General features: G+C 37.0%; 1 long non-coding RNA gene across 3 annotated transcripts; it reads left to right on the top strand.

Annotated features, from left to right (window-relative positions):
- The first annotated feature begins 5,350 nt into the window (after positions 1 to 5,350).
- LOC139035177 (uncharacterized) lies at positions 5,351 to 12,126 on the top strand. Of its 3 annotated transcripts, XR_011487763.1 has the most exons (4): positions 5,351 to 5,510; positions 5,769 to 5,963; positions 10,045 to 10,177; positions 10,273 to 12,119. It is a non-coding gene; the product is annotated as an uncharacterized lncRNA (long non-coding RNA). The 3 variants fall into 3 exon arrangements; XR_011487762.1 differs by having other exon boundaries at positions 5,769 to 10,177; positions 10,273 to 12,126; XR_011487764.1 differs by lacking the exon at positions 5,769 to 5,963 and having other exon boundaries at positions 10,273 to 12,116.
- Positions 12,127 to 15,200: the final 3,074 nt, after the last annotated feature.

Here is a 15,200-nt window from a genome sequence, read left to right as displayed (position 1 = left end):
CAGAGCAGTTTCAAACAAATATTTTAACCTCTATAGTAGTAAGACTTACTAACCAAGTGTTATTGATTTAAAACAGGTCAGTGTTGTCAACTACTGTATGCCATTTATCACAGTGGCAAAGAACTATCTACAATATAGCAGTCACCCAATCAATGCAGATGCTTTTAAATTTACATCATGGGCTCCTAAAACACAATTAATTTGTGCTTGTTTTCCCAGCAGCAATTAGCAGCAGGCAGGAGTTTTAATAAAATAAAGTTGTGATTCCCACAGGGAGTATTTATAATGAACATTACAAAACAAGAGCTTCAAACTATTTACATTAAGAATTGATTAATAACAAAACCATTAAGCTACATATTCAGTTACATATTGTGCCAATTTAAGGAATATTGCTAACTAAATATCATATTCATTTGCCTGTACCACATCTAATTAACTTTTTATATCTCTTTAAGGTTTTCCTTAAAACCAACAGCTTTCAAGTGGCATTAATGAAAGGAACATTTAGGCCATTTCTTGGAATATTGTTTTCCAATAAAGTAGATTTCTATGAAAACACTAAGAGTTTAATCAGAGTAAGTGGTTTCTCATAATTTCTTTGGGCTGCACCAAGTTTACTCTTGAGGGAATGAATTAACATTAGGTTAGGGTTAATTAGGATTTTATAATGTTGCTATGTAAATTAAGTTTGGAAAGTATTTTAAAACTTCTGAAAAAGTTTATCACCAGAATATTAATGCTTAAGAGGATTATATTGATCTGGTTTTATGTGTATTATTTAAAGAATATTATATATGCATCTGGGAAGAATCCTAAAGATTTTTTTTATCTTGGTATTAAGGGAAGGTTTAGGCTTTTCTTCAGTATCTGCCTCATAGAAAAAGATACTTTCAAAATAGTTCCATTTTTACAAATCCTTTTTAGCATCTATTGTGCTCAAACTAATTTTAAAGTATTATTTCATCTCCAAACAGTAACTTCTACAATTGGTTTAATATTTAACATGCCCCCAATTTTATATTACTGGTTCTTAAACTTATTAATCATACAGAATTTTACACTGAATAACACAATCCAGCATATTGTTCACAATTAAGTAGAATAGTAGATCTGATTGCCAAGATTGTCAACTAAAAAAAGATGCACAGCTTGAGAGTTGCGAGTTACGTTTTATTTGCCAGAGGGAGGACTCCAGCCTGGAAGGCAGCATCTCAGATAACTCTGAGAGATTGCTCCAAAGTGGCAGTAGGGGAAGGTCAATATATAAGGTTTTGGTGAAGGGGGAGTCCAATACTGTTAGGCATTTAGAATAGGAAAAAAGAGTCCAAAATGGTGGTGGCTAAAAGACAAAGAAAGGAGAAGCCCACAAAAGTGGAACAAAAGAAAATCTGAAGACTGGAGTGAGAACCTCGGGTGAAACAGACATCCCTCCTGGCTAGCCCAATTCACATAGGGCAGGCTCAATGGGAGGAGGGAAAAAAAAAAAAAAAACATAAAAAGAAGAGCCAAGATTGAGTCTCTCTCTTCTTTTGGGTTTGTCCACCCTCATACCTCCAGAATGTATTTTCTTTGCTTGCCAAATAAAACTGATCTGTAACCAAGCTGTAACACTTGTCCGCCAAATAAAACTTAGCTGTAACTGAGCTGTAACACTGGTCCAGCAAGACAGAATTGAAGAAATTACAGTCCCTCAACAATACCATGAAGCACTCATTTTACAAAAGGTTTTTTGTTAGTCATGAGGGTCTGATGTTACCATGAAGAGGTTTAGTCCTTCTTTAGATATGAGGAGATGCAGGGATTGAGATCATGAAATCTGTTCCTCTAAACATCCAACTATTTAAAGATGTGCCCCACCAGATTCCCTGGAGCACAGAGTGCCTCACTCCACCCTGAACTCCATCAGGGGTTGTTGAAGGTCAATAGCAGATTGGGGTTCAACTTCAGTAAAGGCAGATGCAAATACTTTTGTTGTTCAGTCATTGGCAAAGCTCTTGGTAAGTGTCAATTTGTAGTTGACAAGATCATCAAATCAATTAAAAGATAAAGCTAAACTTGTTCTTGATGGTGCATTCTTCTCATCATACACCTCTGCTTTGAATTGCTGAAATTTTTACTACCAACCTACGAGAAGTTCAACTATAATAACTGTGCAAGACATTGAAAGTTTACCATATTCACAGTATTATGCTAGGGATTTCTCTAGTGGCCCAGTGGTTAAGACTTTGCCTTCTAATGCAGGGGGTGTGGATTCGATCCCTGGTCAGGGAGTTAAGATCCCACATGCCTCATGGCCAAAAAACCAAAACAAAAAATGAAATGTAACAAATGAAATGTAACAAACTGAATTAAGAATTTTAAAATGGTCCATATTAAAAAAAAAATCTTGAAAAAACTAAGTGTTATGATATCTCTTAATACAGATTAATACAACTAGTACTTAGTCTTCTAAATAGGTTTTGCCATCATTATTTTCCAAATGAGAAACTGAGTGAAATGTTAAGTAGTTTTTCTAACTCAAAGACCTAGCAAATGGCAGAGCCAGTGTAGGGGAAAAATTTGCCCCACCAAAATGTCTCTTTGGCAAGTGAATTATTTTGAGCCAAAATCAAAAAAACAATCAAGGCCCTAAAGACTCAGGAATAACCTTTGATCTTAACCCTAGCTGCCAAAAGAATGTCGATAGAAGACCCATTCAAGGAAGGGAGCCATCTCCATAGGTAACTATTGTATAAGCAAGGTGCAACTGAGAGAGAGGAACCTAGCAAAGACCATTTATTAAAATTCTTCTTGTGTTCCATCATCTCTACATGACCCAGCAAACATTTGCTTACTAAACATTTGTTTTTCCATCTCCATATTAATGTTCATAAAATTTGGGGGCCTCATTTTGAACTTTAGTGGGCTCTCTTTTGGCCAATACATGGCAGAAGCAATGCTGTATAGTTTCTGGGACCACCTTCAATTTTTTGGAGCCTCCAGAAGAGGAAGGCAATTGACACAGAAAAGAATTTTAATAAATGATGTTTGCTAGATTTCTCACTGTTGATTGTACCCCCCTCCTCATATCTTCTTTTTTCTTTAGCTGTAGATAATATTTAAAGTGAGGAATATCAGTCATTTAGGTGAGTTTTCCTAGGTCTCTCTCAGGTATGCATATTACTAAGCTTTTGTTTGGTTTTTCTCCTGTTGGGCTGTTTTATGTCCATCTAATTCTTAGACCAGCCAGGAAAAACTAAAAGTGTAGAAGAAAATTCTTCCCCAATACCAGGGTATTAAACATAGACCCATCTAGCTACAAAGGGAACATTAACAGCCTCATCAAGCATTCTCTTCTCTGGTTAACCTATCTTTTCAGTTCTCAAACCTTCAAGGATCTGCAGCCTTTGTTTTCTTACTTACAATATGAAGATTGCTTTAAATATGTTATCAAAACTCTATCTTTCATATATGTATGTTGTGTCTGATTAAAAATGTTCATAAAGTTATTGGGCTATCATTTTTAACATAAGTGGGCTTTCCTTTGACTAACAGAACTTGACAGAAGCAGAGCTGTACCAATATCTGGAACCACTTTCTATCTTTTGAAGACTCTCTTTGGGAGTTATGGATTAACACACAAAAATTCCAAAATACCCTGCAAGCATCATTCCAAACAGATCATGAGAAGGCTTTCCATTCAATAATTCCAACTGAGCCAGACTTCCTGATATTCCTGAAGCCCAGGCTTGAGACATATTATTAAAGCTATCTTGGACCCTCCATCTGAATGTGGAATTCAACCACGTGACCTAAGCTTAGACCTTAAAGTTAAAATGAAATAGAACACCACCTAGCTAAGCTCTGTCCACTGACATCCACAATTGTGAGATATCATAAACTGACATCCACAATTGTGAGATATCATAAACTCAACTTGATTTGGTCAAGAAGTTTGAGCTCTATGCCGTAGTGGTATAACACTTTTGAAGATATCCCTGGGATAGTTAATTTTGCACGGGGAAGGAAAACAATTTACTGAAAGGGTCAGTTAATACAGGTCTTTATTAAGAGTTTGTAATCTTTCTTCATCATTCCAAAAGTAATGGTTAGTGATGTCACATTATTCCCACAGGATTCACAAAGACCCCTAGGAAACTTCATTTATTAATTTTTTTGTTTTGCTTTGTTTTTAATACATTTAGACTCTTGGAAAGGGTTCAAATATGGAGACTTCAATTGAAGAATAGCTCCAAAATTCCTTATAGGAAACAATCAAGGCAAAAGAATACAAAGGAAGAAAAATGGGACAAAGCATTGTACAGTGGGATACTTCCCACATTTTGTGATGAGTTTCTGCATTTCTTTACAACAGGCAATTTGCATTAAATGATGTCATTTCTGCCCAAAATATAGTCTCAGATACAAGTAATGAGCCAATTATTCAAAATTTTGTGTATTTTCATGTGATTTTCTACAGTTAATTTTTATCATTTAATTTTAACTTTTTTATGAAAAGCATTCATTGGCAATATTAATTTTATCAATTTTGTCTTTAAGTAACATTTTCAAGATTGAAAGTATTTGTTTCTTCATATTAAAAATATAGTAGGAAAAATTTTCACTGACATACTGCCATTGCTTTTGCAGACTTATTTCTTAAGTTCTATTACATATGTATAAAATGTGCAAGAAGGCAAGAAAAATCAAGGGAAAGTCAGAGCTTCAGAATTCCCATCTGTGCTAAAATATTTAGAATGTCAGTTGTAATGAGCCAAAGTCAAAGTAATTAAGTACAAATGGAGTAAATCAGAACTGTTCATTATCAGTATGTTACTTCCCACCCAAACTTTCTTTAGATCTGCTTTAAAATTTCTATTTATGTGTAGTTTATGAAATTGTGATTTCTGATTGCTCAGTTTCCATTAGATACATATTCAGGTGCATAATTATTGCATTTAAGGAGAATTTATGCAAAATGTATTAAAATGAAAGAGATTCATAATTTATTCAAAATAATAATTCAAAATAATAATTATTTTATTATTTTAATAAAATTAAAATAGGTTCTGGCATCAATTCCAGTGTGTCAGGGGTGGGGTTGGAGTTGACGGGGGAGATTTCCTCATACCAAAAAAAAAAAAACAATTCTCAGGACTGCAGCTGGGGATATTACACTTTAACTCAATTCTGACACTATTATATAGAATGAGATCAGAAAGGGGAAGTTCTCATGCCCTGGAACAGAGGAAGAAGAAAAACTCCTCTTCTTCCTGGCAAGGACTCCGCGAATGAAAAGTCATGGACTCTGTTCACTGTCCACTCCCAACCTCCTTTGTTGTTATTGTTGTTGGTTAATCACTCAGGTTCAGTCGTGTTTGACTCTTTTGCAACCCCTTGGAATGTAGCCTGCTGGGCTCCTCTTTCCATGGAATTTCCCAGGCAAGAATACTTGAGTGGGTTGCCATTTCTTCCTCCAGGGGATCTTCCCAACCCACGGATGGAACCTCTGTCTCCTGCATTGGCAGGTGAGTTCTTTACCACTTAGCTGCCAGGCTTCCCCATACCTGATTTCCTCCTCCATGAAAAGTGTTCTCATTCTCTTTCCCTGAAGTGAAGTGAAGTCACTCGGTCATGTCTGACTCTTTGAGACCCCATAGACTATAGCCTGCCAGGATCCTCTGTCCATGGGATTTTCCAGGCAAGAATACTGGAGTGGGTTGCTATTTCCTTCTCCAGGAGATCTTCCCAATCCAGGGTTTGAACCCGGGTCTCCCGCATTGTAGGCAGACGCTTCACCATCTGAGCCACCAGGGAAGTCTCTGAGGGAACTTGCAAGTTTCTATTCTCTACTGATCTCAAATAAATCCATCTTTGCTGGAGAAATATCTAGCAGTCTATTGGCTTCATCTCAACATTTTGGTGGTCCATGCACAGACCAGAGAAGACTCCTGAGGACTCCAACTCTGCTGAGCAAATAGGTGAGGTACCACAGTCCAACCCTTTGTCACTCACTAGTTTTCTCATGGAGGCTGAAGTTTGAAGGTTTGTCATTCTCCTGGATCCTATCTTTTGCAAACTTTTTCCACTTGAAGTTCTCCAGACTTTATTTGGAATCTATTTAAAGGTTTTGTTTTTCCAGTTCAAGCCTTGTTTTATATACAGGTAGGTTTCCCAGGTGATGCCAGTGGTAAAGAACCTGCCTCCAGATACAGGGGACATAAGAGAAGGGGGTTCAATCCCTGGGTCGGGAAGATCCTCTGGAGGAACTCATGGCAACCCACTCCAGCATTCTCACCTGGAGAATCCCATGGACAGAGGGGCCTGGCAGGCTACAGTCCATAGAGTAGAAAAGAGTCAGACACAACTGAAGCTGATTAGCATGCATTTGCAATTTCTGATTTGGCACTTCTGTCCGATTTGAGATCACACTGTTTCAGTGAAATGGCTAGCCTTCACCTATTCTCTTTGGAACAGGGGCTGCTTCTCATGAAGGTGGCTAGGTTTCAACCCATTCTTTCAGAAATGGGGCTATTTCTCTGAAACAGTGCCAGGGGTCTCTTGGAATACTGGCTAAAAAAGAAAAAAATCTCCCCCGGTACCAAGCTGCCTCTTTAAGACTGGCTGAGGTTGGTTTGCAAGCTATTTGAATTTTCATCAGTACAATAAACTATATAAGCTGCCTAAAAGTTGTTCTTAACTCTAGAGGAAAAGTCTCTAGAAAATGGGATCCCAGATATCTAAGTATTTTGAAGGTGCCCCAGCTTTACAGGGACTTCAGCCAACTTTATAGTATTTTAAAACCACAACCTTCCTTTTGTGTATTTCTAACTAAAGGGACTGACCTGACCAAAGGCAATTTAGAATACCAATGGCCATTGTGGGGACTTTTTGAAGTCTCCAAGTTTAATTTCTTTAAAGCTGAATTAGATTGAAATAGTTCAAAAATGTCTAGGACTGAGTAGAATGCTTATTTCAATTGGTATTTTGAGGCTAACAAATCTAATCAGAAATCTAAAATTGCCCCTCTGTAAAATAAGATTTCAAGATTAACTGGAACAAGCAGATGATTAAAGATAGATAAAATGGCTCCAAAGCCTCAGGTTCTTCTACCTGGCTTCTTTGTCTCAGGCTCCAACTTTGGCACCATCTTGTCTCTGTCCTGGGCTCCTTGAGGCCAGACTCTATCTCCAATGTCATCTTCTCCCTTCCCTAATCTACTGCCTACACCTCCACTCTACGGTCAAATTCCCCATGCTTATTCCCTCACCAAACTTTCTCTTTCCTCCAAAACTTTTACCACACCATTTTCCTCTGAACTTGTCAGAATCTGTCCCTTTAAAATTAGGACTTCTGAGGATTCGGAGGCTAAGTAAACTCTTAATTTCTTATACTGCGTGGACTAAAGCTGAGGTATGAACCATGGTCAAAAACTTTCCCAAAAGAACAAAAGATCCTCACAGACTTGCTGAGGAATTTAATCATTCAAACGTAACCTGGTTTCCTGACTTATATAATTCATATGCTTCTTGGTGAAGGCCAGGCCAAACAGTGAATGAAAATTCCCAATTAGGAAAGTTGTCAACACTTTCGAGAATTACAGCTGAGAGACCAGCACACTTACATTTTATATGATTGGGCTTGGGCAATCACCAGGTAGCTTCATAGACCAAGACCTAAGCTTCTCCAAAGACTGAATGGAACAGAATTCAGGCTTGTACATAATAGTCTGATGAACCTGTTCATGAATATTACAGTTGACTTCAGATTCAGTTGTTGATTCCACTCAAGTGGCTTTTAATTCTGTGTTTATTAATGGGCTGGACCGGGTCCTTTACTCTCTAGTTAAAAGGGTGAAGTGTGAAAATATGTCCACACCAGATTTAGTTAACCTGGCAAATCAGCCTTCTTGTAATATAGGTAAGCATCCTCTAAGAAACATCAGCAAAATTCTTAATCTTCAACTCCAGCAATTGAAGGCTTCTAGATGAAACTTTTGAAATCTTTTAATCAGCTCTAATGGTACCAGACCTGATTCTGGAAACACTGATCATTTGTCCCTATCTAATCAGGTACTGCTTTCGCTATGAGAAAAATCATCAACTGATGTTGGCAAATTTTGCAGCACACTTATCATCAAAATTCAAATAGACCCCACAAAACCTCTTCTAAGAATTTATCAATACCTTGTAAGTAAAGAAGGCCTTCAAGACATAAAGCTGATCATAGAAGATTACAAAGCTCAGGCTGTCATTGTTCCTTTTAACCCCTGTGATGCTCCTATTTTACCAATGACAAAACCTAAGGACTGAGGGTGGAAATTTGTCCAGATTCTCTGAGTAATAAACAATATTGGCTATCACATTGATATCCTGTTATTCTAATCCTAATATAATGTTAGCATCCACTCCTATTGAAAGTAAATTCTTCACTGCAATTGATTTTTTCAGTGCATTCTTTGGTATTCCACTTGGTGAGGCTACCAATACATTTTTACCTTAACTTGGGAAGAAAAATAATTGACCTGGACTGTAACACCTCAGGGTTATACATAAATCCTGAAGGCTTCTTATTTCTCATAAATCCTGAAGGCTGGTCTGGATGATGTAAAGTTCCCTAGAGAGTCTGCTCTTACATGGGCTTGTATTTTAGTCAAAGACAAAATTTAAAATATTTATACCGACAGCAGATATGATTTTGGACTAGTTTCTGATTTTGGAATGTTGTGGAAATGACTTGGCCTCCATATTTTCAGTAAAAATAAAGTTTAAAATGGTCCTATTTCAGGAAATATTGAATGCAATACTTGTATATGCCACTCTAGCTATTATTTGAGATTCCATGGCATTCTGCTTAACTTTGAAAGTTAGGGGAAATCACATTGCTGATAATTCTGGAAGGATTGCAGCCTTTAAAGGTGCTAACAGCAGGCCAAATCTCTGTCTTGGTCTAAAGAGATAATTCCTCAAATGATAATTTAGAAAAACCAGCTAAAGAAGTCCAACAATGGGCCTCAGAAAAGAGAAAATAAAATTGGAACTCCAACAGTTGGTTTGAGAAAAGAGAAGCTCTAGTTTGGACCGTATAACATCCTGGCCCTACCAGAGACTCTAAAATTCCCATTTCTCACTTCTATAGGTGCATTAAGCCATTGGTCTACTGACAAAATAAAAGCCTTCATGAATCAATATTGGGGGGAAAACATTAACAAGGCTGCAAAAATTGCTTACTTCACTTGTCCAAAATACAACCCAGGGAAGCCTGTCTGTACTGCTCCCGGACACTTTAAACTGCCTGATGGGGCATTTGAAATCTGGCAAATGGGTTTCATATATCTTCCTTCATCCAAGGAATATAAATGTGCTTTTTGTCATGCTTAGTATCTTTTCACTGGGCCTAAAGACTTCCCTAATAGGCAGTCTACTAATTGCCTCTTATGTGGCAAAGTCCTTTTGAAGTTATAACCCAGGGAACTCAAACAGGGGCTCTGTAATAATCCAGAGGGGTGGGATGGGGAAGGAGGTGGGAGGGAGGTTCAAGATGGAGAAGACATATATATTCCTATGGCTGATTCATCTTGATGTTTGACAGAAAACAACAAAACTCTATAAAGCAATTATTTTTCAATTAAAAGAAAATTAAAAAAAAATTTTATCCATTCCTGGGCAACTTCCCTTGAATTCCACAGTGATTGAGAAACCCATTTTACTGGCCAGGTGCTTCAACAAGTCTGAACTCTTTGACAATTTTTACAACACTTTCACTGTGCCTGCCAGCCTCAATCCTCTGGTTTAGTTGAATGCACTAGCATCATTATTAAGACTTAGTTGCAAAATTTATAGAGGTCCTCCAAATAGCTTGGCCAAAAGCATTGCCTTTGCTCCTTCCTAAATATCAGACCCACCCCTTTTGGAACTCACAAACTCTCACCATTTGAGATAGTTAAAGATACCCAGTGCACTTGTCTTCTGCTTCTTTTGACTCATAACCAATAAAAAAATAAAAAGAGAGAGAGAGATTCAAATAAACAAAAGCCTAATTGCTTCTTTTTCTTTTTTTCAGTACAAAAACAAGTTTTTAATTTTTATTAGGTTAATAAAACTTACATGTTCTTATTTATGTTGAGAGAGAGAGAGAGAGAGAATCATTTGGAAGGAAACATACTGACTATTAACAACTTCTGCATCTAACAATGGTAAGAAGATGAAGGGCTGATTTTTTTATTTGTTTTACTTATCACATTTCTCTGTTGTTGAACATGTTCATAACAAGTGTGTACTATATTTGTAGGGTAAAGAGAGACCAGAATTCTAGAGCTAGAAGAAACTTTGAAGATGACCACAGCCCATGGAGAGAAGCTGGCTTGCTGCTGTCACAGAGCCAGCCACTGGTAGAGTCAGGCTGAGACCTTGATCTCTAGATGCCCAGCACAGGCTGGTAATTGCTTCTATTAAAAATAACCGCATTTTGGTAGATTAGTCCTTTTATAGTGGGCCCTCAGGAACAAAGAGCTTAAGCATCAAGCCTTGCAAACTGTATATTTCACCTACTGAAAAACTCCAAAAGAACTCCCTTCATTCTCATGGAAAAGATCCATATCAAGTACTACTAAGCAACATTTGTGTTGCCAACTCCAAGGAATAGACTCTTGGATTCATCTGACATACATAAAGAAAGTGATGAACCTTGACTACACCTGCACACAACCTGATGACCTGAAAGTAAAGATTTCACTGACAATCTTTCTACCTAGAACTGAAGCAGACAATATAAAGATGAGATAGGTTTCCTAAGATATCCAACCAGGCCTGTTAGAAACTTGTTACCAAACCTTCAATGATAATATGACACTTCAGATGATCTCCAGTGTTTATGATCTTGATAATATATAAACTTCACATTTAAAAAAATGCTTGAGAATTCTCCCTCCTACTCCTCCTTGTTACTCAAATATGACCCTAATAAGTTTCCAAGCTGTACATTTCCCCTCCAATGTAGACATTATACTCAGGACAGCAAGGAGATCAAACCAGTCAATCCTAAAGGAAATCAACCCTTAATATTCATTGGAAGGACTGATGATGAAGCTGAAGCTCCAGTTCCAATGCTTTGGCCACCTGATGGGAAGAGCGAACTGATTGGAAAAGACCTTGATGCTGAGAAAGATTGAAGTCAGGGGGAGACGGGGATGGCAGAGGATGAGATGGTAGGATGAGCAAACTCTGGGAGATAGTGAAGGACACGGAGTCTGGCATGATGTAGTCCACAGGGTTGCAAAGAGTCAGACACGACTGAATGATTGAACAACAACAAATACCCAGGAAAGGAGTTTCTTAACACGGAGGGGAAAAAGCTGTTAAAACTAGAAAACTCCATCCTTGATTAACAAGAATGCTTTCAGAGAAAGAGCTTGGTCAAAAGAGGGAAATGTAAAAATGAACAAATAGAAACCTTAATTAAGAAGATTTGGGAGACCAGAATGGGGAGCTCTCACACTCTGTGACAATAGCTGAGCCCAACAGGAAGAAGAAAGATTCCTCTTTTTTCCCAGCAAGGACTCAGCCAATAAAAAGCCATGGGCTCTTTGTTTACTACAACCTTCCCAACGTCATTTTCATCTCTGTAAAAAGGGTTCTTTTTCCCTTGTCATGAGGGGGATTTGCACATACCTCACAATGGTTGTAGACCCTGAATTGCAATTCTCTGTTGATCCCAAATAAACTCATCTTTGCTGAAGAAATATGTGGCAGTCTATTTATTTCAGGTCAACACTATCTACCCACATAGCACATTCCACAGGTTAAGGGTTCAGTCCTACAAGGCTGTCCCCTACTTCCTCCTACCCCTACTTCAATGACAATCACAAGCTCAGGTTGTTGCCTTTGCTTATTATTGACTGGCTTATAAATGAGAGACCTCCAAGGCCTCTTCCTTGAATTTGATTACCTTGCTACAGCTCTTATCGAATTCAGAGAATCATTTTATTATTAGTTTACCAGTTTATTATAAAATGATATAACTCACAATTGGGCTTCCCAGGTGGCACTCGTGGTAAAGAACCTGCCAGCCAATGCAGGAGACTAAGAGAAATGCACTCAATCCCTGGGTAAGGAAGATCCCCTGGAGGAGGGCATGGCAACCCACTTCAGTATTCTTGCCTGGAGAATCCCATGGACAAAGGAGCCTGGCAGACTACAGCAATGGGATGCAAGAGTCAGACACGACTTAGCGACTAAATCACCTCCACTACACAAACTCCAGGAAAAAAGACCTTAGGGCAGATTGAAACATAAAAACAAAACAAACAAACAAAAAAACCTTTTAGCAATATTTACTGATAGACATGTATGTTATTATACTTAAGGCAAGTACTTTTTGCTTACAATTATACTTTATATTTTCAAGAAATGCCCGATTATAATTTACATGTGGAAAAATGATGGGAATGCCTGTCTATCATCATAGAAAAAAATATTTGTAAGGCCACATAGTTATTTTTTTGTTTTGTATAGCATACTGTTAAAGAGAAAAACCACAGACCCAGAATGCATCACTCATTCTATATTTCATGATACCAAATCTAGATTTAATACCCAACCTAGCTGCAGTTTTGACCTTGTCTAGAAAAAATAATTTGTGTATATACATGCCCAATAGCTGTCATGTCTGACTCTTTGTGACCCCATGGACTATAGCCCCCTAGGCTCCTCTGTCCATGGGATTTCCCAAGCAAGAATATTAGAGTAGGTTGCCATTTCCTCTCCAGGAGATCTTCTTGATCCAGGGAACAAACTCTCTCTTGCATATCTTGCAAGATTCTTTACCACTGTGCCACTGGAGAAACCAGAAATAATAATATTAATCAACTATCTGGGGAATTCTAAAGGGAGGTAATCTACATGATAAAATCCACAACATCCTTCCCCAACTCACCCGCCCCCCCAAAAGATGCCCTGGCCTAAAAATAATTTTTTCTTTCATTTTGCTAATAGAAAGCTTCCCTGACCCTTCTTCTTAAAAAAGAAACAAAAGCAAAATAACCCCAAACTCTCTCATTTTGTACAATTCCTCAGAGTTTTCTTCCAGTTGCTAAATGGTATGCTGACTACTTCATGAATCACTTGACAAAGCCAATTAGATCTTCAAATTTATTTGGTTGAAGTTTTATTTGGAACAGTGATAATTTGAATTATAGATTTTACAAGAGCATTTTTTCTTAACCAGATTAATGGTATGCATTATTTATGTAATAATAATACTTTTTGAATATAAATTTATTTATTTTAATTGGAGGCTAACTACTTTACAATATTGTATTGGTTTTGCCATACATTGACATGAATCTGCCATGGGTGTACATGTGTTCCCCATCCTGAACCCCACTCCCACCTCCCTCCCCATCCTATCCCTCTGAGTCATCCCAGTGCACCAGCCCCGAGCACCCTGTCTCATGCATCCAACCTGGACTGGCGATTCATTTCACATATGATGATATACATGTTTCAATGCCATTCTCCAAAACCATCCCACCCTTGCCCTCTCCCACAGAGTCCAAAAGACTGTTCTATACATCTGTGCCTCTTTTTCTGTCTCAAATACGGGGTTATTATCATCTTTCTAAATTCTGTATATATGCATTAGTATACTGTATTGGTGTTTTTCTTTCTGGCTTACTTCACTCTGAAAATCTTTCATATAAACAATTGAAATTTTTGACATTTAAAACTTATTTTGGTTAATCCAGAAAATATTACTACTTACATAAATCCTATTTTATAAATTGGTAATACTTACTGAATGATGTGCTAAGGAGTTTTTCCTTCTATACCTTAAATTTCTAGCTTCAGAAATATTTTTAAAGAATTAATCTCCATCTCACACTTTTATCAATCGTCTTTAAGTTAAAAAAATAGTGTTTTTAATAACCTAGTTATAATCTTGTAAATAATAGCTTAGGCATCATTATGTTTCTGAGTCATTTCAATCAGTCCTCCATACTGATGGGCTTTCAAATCAGATTTCCAAGTTCCCTCCCACCCCATTCTGATATGGAGAGCTCTATTTCCAGCAGTATGTCATACATCTCCATTGGAATATCTTGAAGCAATCTCACAAACACATCCAATACTAAATTCATTTTATCATCCACACATCTCTTACAATTTTCTGCATATTTTTTTCTCTCCACTTCCACCAACACTGACTTAGTCTTCTTTGTATAATAGTAATTTCTTTCCATCTGAATGATGGCAATACCTTTTGTTCTTATTGTCCCTATTATCATTAGAGTTGTATTCTTGTAAGTATATCCTTTACCATAGTGGAGTAATTCTTGATCCAAAAAAGCTTGTGTTTTTAAGCATAAATCTTTGGAATGACCAATCTCTCCTTCCTTCCAGGAAATACCTAATTATCATTTAAAATCATCTCATTTTTAATGTCAGTGAAGCATTTTCTAAAAGGGGAAGAATTAATTGCCTGCTTCATTACATCATGAATGATTTAATTCTTAGAGGATTTAGTGTATATTGTCTGTATAATGCCTTTCTCATTTAGATGATTTCAAAGTAGAGATTATTTCACTATACCTATTTAAAAACATGAACTTTAAGATCAAGCAAATCTAAGTTTAAATAATAACTCTGTCATGTACTTGCTCATTGGAAAAGTACTTAACATTTTGGAAAACTTCAGTCTCTTCCAATACAATAAAAGATGGTATCTATCTAAAAGGTTATTTTTAGGATTAAATAAAATAATATATATAATCAGCAAGGATAATCTATATCAGATAGAAAAAACTCAAAAAAGGTAGTTGATTTTATGAATTATATTAAAGTTATATTTGCATGTATTTTTCTTTAAATTTCCTAAAGGCATAAACTGTATTCTGTTACTTAATGTATCATAACCCCAAGCATGTCACTTGGCATTTAATAGTAGACACTATGAATCTACATTCAATAAGCATTACACTGGCTAGAACTACAATTTAGAGTTAAATGCTAGAAACATTTATTATCCGTAAGATGAATAAGAACATTTTCTCATAGTAATTTGAGAAAACTGAGTGCAATGTTTTAATAGAAGCTCAGATTTCTCTGTGTCTTTCAGATGTGCCTTCCCCAGTGACTCAGATGGTAAAGAATTTGCCTGCAAAGCAGGAGACCTGGATTCAACCCTTGGGTTGACATTTAACCTGGAGAAGGGAATGGCAA

This window comes from Odocoileus virginianus, chromosome 5 (assembly GCF_023699985.2).
Source record: "Odocoileus virginianus isolate 20LAN1187 ecotype Illinois chromosome 5, Ovbor_1.2, whole genome shotgun sequence".
Lineage (NCBI taxonomy): Eukaryota > Metazoa > Chordata > Mammalia > Artiodactyla > Cervidae > Odocoileus > Odocoileus virginianus.
Note: the sequence above shows the minus strand (reverse complement) of the source record. Positions and strands in the feature narration are given on the sequence as shown.